Source organism: Solanum stenotomum, unplaced genomic scaffold, assembly GCF_019186545.1.
Source record: "Solanum stenotomum isolate F172 unplaced genomic scaffold, ASM1918654v1 scaffold26921, whole genome shotgun sequence".
NCBI lineage: Eukaryota > Viridiplantae > Streptophyta > Magnoliopsida > Solanales > Solanaceae > Solanum > Solanum stenotomum.
In genome coordinates this window covers 44863-50874 of record NW_026029246.1, presented here as the reverse complement: position 1 = coordinate 50874, position 6012 = coordinate 44863, and the positions used below count along the sequence as shown (strand labels likewise).

The 6012-nt window shown below is 31.0% G+C and overlaps 1 pseudogene; it reads left to right on the top strand.

Moving 5' to 3' along the window:
• Window positions 1-1914: 1914 nt before the first annotated feature.
• Window positions 1915-4089, top strand: LOC125851546 (uncharacterized; annotated as a pseudogene).
• Window positions 4090-6012: the final 1923 nt, after the last annotated feature.

Genomic DNA, 6012 nt, shown 5'->3' with positions numbered 1-6012 from the left:
TCGTTTCGCTGCTTCTGCTCACTGTTGATGCCTGGGAATTGTATGTGTTGTTTTGGCTTTCTTTGGAATAAGGAAAGGAAAGTGGGCCGGGTCAGGAGGTTTAAAAGTGGGCTGAAAATATTGGGTTTGATTTGGGCTGCTGGAAAATTCCCAAATAGGCCCAAAATTAGTCATCTAAGTGGGTTTAATAAAGGTCAAGATTTGGCATTAAGATTTGGCCAAATGAATTACGAAATTAGCCAACTTATTAACCAAATTGAGTTTCACTTACAAAATTGGCTAAAATCTGAATAAAATGAATTACCACTAATTAATTAACGAGCTTCTTAATTTTTAACAAAAATAAAATAATCAATTTAAATACGAACTAATTTATTCAAAATTAAAACTATAATTCGAACTAGAACTAAATTAACAAAATATCTATTTTAACAATGTAGAGATCCTTTTATATGGTTTTCAGCTGCTTATAAAATATACTAGTTATATAATAAAATTATATAAAATACGTTTACTATTAAAAAATATTATGAAATGACTAAAACACTTTTAGAACTCAAAGATGCGTTGGATTTATATATATATAATTTATTTACTTATTTATTTATTTTATATAAAACTGATTATTTCAAATTGTTTGAAAATTAAGAAGTTCAAAAATTAACTCCTCTCGAGAATGGTCAAAATTGGGTGTCAACAACAAGTGGCCTCTTGATATTTATTCAACTGTATACATGATGAAACATGATATAAAATGACACATCCCAGGTGTCAATTCAAGAAAATTAAATTATATTAATATCTTTTTTTTCGTATCAATTTTTGGAATTATATTAATATCTTTTTTTTTTCTTATCAATTTATGGGATGTATTTTACTTAAATACTGACATTTTCTTATGGTATGACTTAGAAAGTTTTGTCATAAAAATGACAAATATTACATGTCTATAAAAACTTTTTTATTAAGAAAAGATGAACATGTTAAAATTTATTTTTAAATATAAAAATTAATATTTTTTGAGTATATTAATAAAAATAATAATATCATATAAAATGAAATACACGTACTAGAAAGTTTGAAGGTTTCTTCGATAATACTATATTGAATTTCCTTTCCTTTAATTGGAATCATTCTATGCTGACACTTTTCTAATTTGGATGGTACAACCTATTATTTTTCCATAATATATCGTATTATATTGTTTTGTATTATAATATAAATATAATATTTAAATTGATTGTATTATTTTTTATTATTATATGATTATCGATACTAACAATTTAAAGAATCAACCTATGAAAAAAGTAAAGATGTAGAGCTATCGTAAAAGGATATATTAAATGATAAAATATGATTATTATCGTCTTAATTTATGTGATATTTTTCTAACATCGAGATCAAAATGAATCTTTCTTTGATCGTAATTTTTTCATATATTTTGAATTGTTAATTACTGTAACTTATAGGAGTAATACTTCATACGTAGTTTCCAAATAAGTAAATTTTATTTCAAAAAAATTTCTACCCAAATTCACGATCTTTGACTCTCGAAATTCAAATTGTGCCACATAAATCACATTAAAACAAATAATAAATAAAGACAAAATAAATAAAATAAGATAACGATGCAATCACATCAAATCATTTATAAAACAAAACAAATATTTAAATATTAACAAATATTATATTAAAACTAACGATACAACATAATACTGGTACCAACCATTCAAACGAGATGTTATTTTCCTTGTCCTTTTCATCATGACTTGGTCATTAAAAATATTAATTTAAACAGCTGTTATTCCCGCGTAGTTGACAATTTCCATATTTTTTCTTCTTCTTTATTTATTTTGTCAATTCTTGAATTGCCTTTTTTTCTTTCTTAATTTTTCCACAATTTTTTTCTTCTTCTTCTTCTTTTGTGAAGAAAATAATTGTGAGTATAATGGAGAATCCACTGGAGTGGGGCGATGGCGGAAGAGGGAAGAGAGTGGTGGTGATCGGTGGTGGAGTTGCTGGTTCCCTCATTGCAAAGTCTCTTCAATTTGATGCAGATTTAACTCTTATTGATCCGTAAGTTCAATAAGTTTTGCTAATTATTAATATTATTATTATTTTGATAATCGTGATGTCTGAGTCAGCTTGTCTGCACCTCAATTGATTTCACATGGTATTTGGTACTTCCACTAGTACAAGTATGGTATAACTTTGTCCATCAAGCTTGGATTCTTCAAAATAGAACAAATTGGAAAAAAGGCCTTCGTAGTAATTACTATCTCAGAAAGTCACTTTCTTTGCTGAAGAAAGTTGGAATCTCGAAAGAAAAATGACTTTTTGAGATAAAAACTATTAGTTGAGTGATCATCTGAGAAATCAATCATTGTGGTGTACTTCAATTTGGTTCAATGTGTCTTAATTAGTAAAAAACTGTTAACAGGAAGGATTATTTCGAGATACCATGGGCGAGCTTAAGAGCAACGGTAGAGCCTTCATTCGCGGAGAGATCAATGATCCACCACAAAGATTACCTCGTCAATGGGCGTCTCATAGTGTCTGAAGTCACTAATATCACCAACAAAGAAGTCTTGACTGCAGATGGACGAACAGACAGATTGGAAGAATATCAAACATGTATGTGTACATATTACATAGCATCAAAGACTTCTTTAAGATATCATCCATGTGCTTTATTCGTTCGATTTACCATCTTGTCTGCTTTCCAACAAGCAAATTACTTGTACGTATAATCATATGAAATGTTTATGCTCGCTAAGTTTATCAACTTTTTGGAAAATGATAAAAAGAAGTTAAAGCATTTGTGTTTTGTATCCGTTGAGCAAAGATTCTTTATTTCTAAATCAGCTTCTCTGGCAAGTTTAATGTCACAAGGTTCAGCCAATTGTCTTGATCGTGGCTGCTTTACTCTCTTACGAGATGTACTAGTGATTAAATCTTTTCTTTTGTGAGCATCCTGTTAACGTTGTAGATTACTACTTGATATTACTAGTCAAAATGGCGCGAGGCTTGACTGTTTTTAGTGTCTTTTTTGGAAAATGATAAAACAAAGCTATAAAGCATGGGTGTTTTGTATACGTTGAGCGGTTCCTCTAGCAAGTTTTCACGGGATTCAATCAATTGTCTTGTTATGAATGCTGAGATGTACTAGTGATGATATTACTAGTCCAAATGTTGTGATGTTCGACTAATTTTTGCATCATTCTTGTTGTTGCAGAGAATGAAAAGATAAAAGAAGCTGATTCTATATTGATTGTTGGTGGTGGTCCTACTGGTGTTGAACTTGCTGCAGAAATCGCTGTCGATTTTCCGCAGAAGAAGGTAACTTTGGTGCACAACGGATCCAGACTACTAGAGTTCATCGGACCAAAAGCGTCTGACAAGACTTTAGAATGGTTGAAAAACAAGAATGTGGAAGTGAAATTGATGCAATCTGTTCATTTGAGTAATAACACAAACAACTCGGGTGGAAACAGAACATATTTCACCTCGTCTGGGGAAACTATTAGAGCGGATTGCCATTTTCTTTGCACGGGAAAGCCACCGGGTTCAGAGTGGTTAAGGGAGACGTATTTGAAGGATCGAATCGATAATTTTGGAAGATTGAAGGTTGATGAAAATCTTAGAATCAAGGGTCACAGAAACATATTTGTTGTTGGTGATATAACTGATATTAAGGTAAGCACTAAACTACATATCTCTTATTTCTTGAAAATGTTTCAATTGAATTCTGATGCTTCTTTGCTATCGGGAACTTAAACAAGGATATTCGGCTCAAAAACATGCTCTAGTGGCCGCGAAGAACTTGAAACTTTTGATGAGCGGAGGAAAAGAAAGCAAACTTGCAATATACGAGCCTCGACCATCGCCTAAGATCATCGTTTCATTAGGAAGGCAAGATGTAGTGGCTCAATTTTCGTTCACGACGATCATTGGATTAGTCCCCGGGATGATCAAGTCTAAGGATTTATACGTTGGGAAAACAAGGAAGAAAATGGGGCTTCAACCTAAGTAATATATATTGTTTCATTCATGAAATTTAACATCATTTTGAGTGTGAGAAAATGGTGTCATTTCATGGCCAAATTTTGAGTTCTACTTACATTTGAGGGCTATAAATATTTTTTAGTTGTTGTAGTTAATGAGTGTAAGATTTAGTTATTTGGGTTTTTTTCAAAAATATTTGCACTTGTATATCCAATATAACTCATATTAGTTGTGGTGAAATAGTTGAGATTTTTCTACCCTTAATTATAATTTAGGAGCACGAGCCATGGAATGGAAAAAATCATGTTAGGAGTTCCGCCCCTTGAAATGCGCAAATCCGAATTTAGTCAGACTTTAATGTGGATACTGAGCACCGAATGAGAAAACAATATACGTTGGGAAAAAGAGGAAGAAAATGGGGCTTCAACCTAAGTAATATGTATTGTTTCATTCATGAAATTTAAGATCATTTTGAGTGTGAGAAAATGGAGTCATTTCATGGCCAAAAATTTGAAGTTCTTCTACTTGTGTTTTGCAGTAGATTGTGCATAGGAGTTCAATGACTATAAATATTTTTTTGTTGTTGTAGTTAATGAGTGTAGGATTTAGTATTCTTTCTTTATTTTGGCTTGTTATTTGGGGTTTTTCAAAAATATTTGCACCTACATAGTTATATTTCTTAGTTTACACTTGTATACCCAATATAACTGATATGAGTTGTGGTGAGATAGTTGAAATTTTTCTATCCTTAATTAGAATTTAGGAGCACGAGCTGTAGAATGGAAAAAATCATGTCAAGAATGCCGCTCCTTGAAATGCGCAAATCCAAATTTAGTTGGACTTCAATGTGAACACTAAACACCGAATGAGAAAACAATATATCCACTATAAAAATATATAACATGTTGCTAACTACGAAAATAATATACATATCCATCTTCAGTTGCAATTGTTGTTCAAAATCATCTAATCTGATCTCCATCAAATGTCTTCAAATTTTATAGAGACAATCTCTTTAGACTATTCCAACAAATCTAAACAACACTTCAAATTTCTCTCTCACACACATAAAAGAAAAAACGACACGATTTGAAATTCAGATCCACTTCTTCGAGCTTATTCAATCATCGCAAGTTATCTTTCTAATTTGATTTTCCGTACACAAATCTTACAAAATCAGTACTCTAACCACTAGTTGAGTCCCAAACATATTTACAAATCGAGTTTGTCTACGTACAAAAGAGGCTTGCACTGAAAACATGAAATAGTATCAGTGGTATAGCCCCATCTCGAAGAGTTGCCTATAACAGCAGACCTGAGTTCACTGTGAATGACATAATAGCTGTAGCGGAAAGAACAAAAAAATAAAAAAGAACTCGTGAATAGATGTAAAAAATAGCAGCAACACCTTAGAAGCATTTCTTGTGGACAATGGATGGACCAGACTTGACGTACTCGCCCTTCAAAATCCACATTTGATTAAGCACAGAACATGTTCAAGTTAGCAACATGTACAGTTCAAAATAAAGTTTTAAATTGCAAAAGTATATGCAAGAGAAGATATTTGAAGATTGTGATTTTATTACTCGTTGGATAAACACCCTGCAAATGTATATCTGAAGCTCTTGCATCAAGCATTGCCATGTGTAGTTGTCTAGTCGCTATCCAAGAAATATAGAATTATATAACATCTAATTATTTTGACAAAGAAAGTTGCACTTATTTCCTAAAACTTGTGATCGTTATCCCTGATTATCTTTAAAAAATTTATATTCTCTATGAAGCTTAAATATAAAGCTATGTGTTTGATGATGAGCACAACATCATCATATATCATCATATCATATCATATATCATATTATATTAAAAGTGGGAAGGTTCAAAATACAAAGTTGAATTACCATTTTATCCCTAAAATAAATCAAAATAATATAAAATAATAAATAATAGATAACATCCTTTAAAAGTTAAATAATCATTTTAAAAGAACATACAAAAATTAACTTA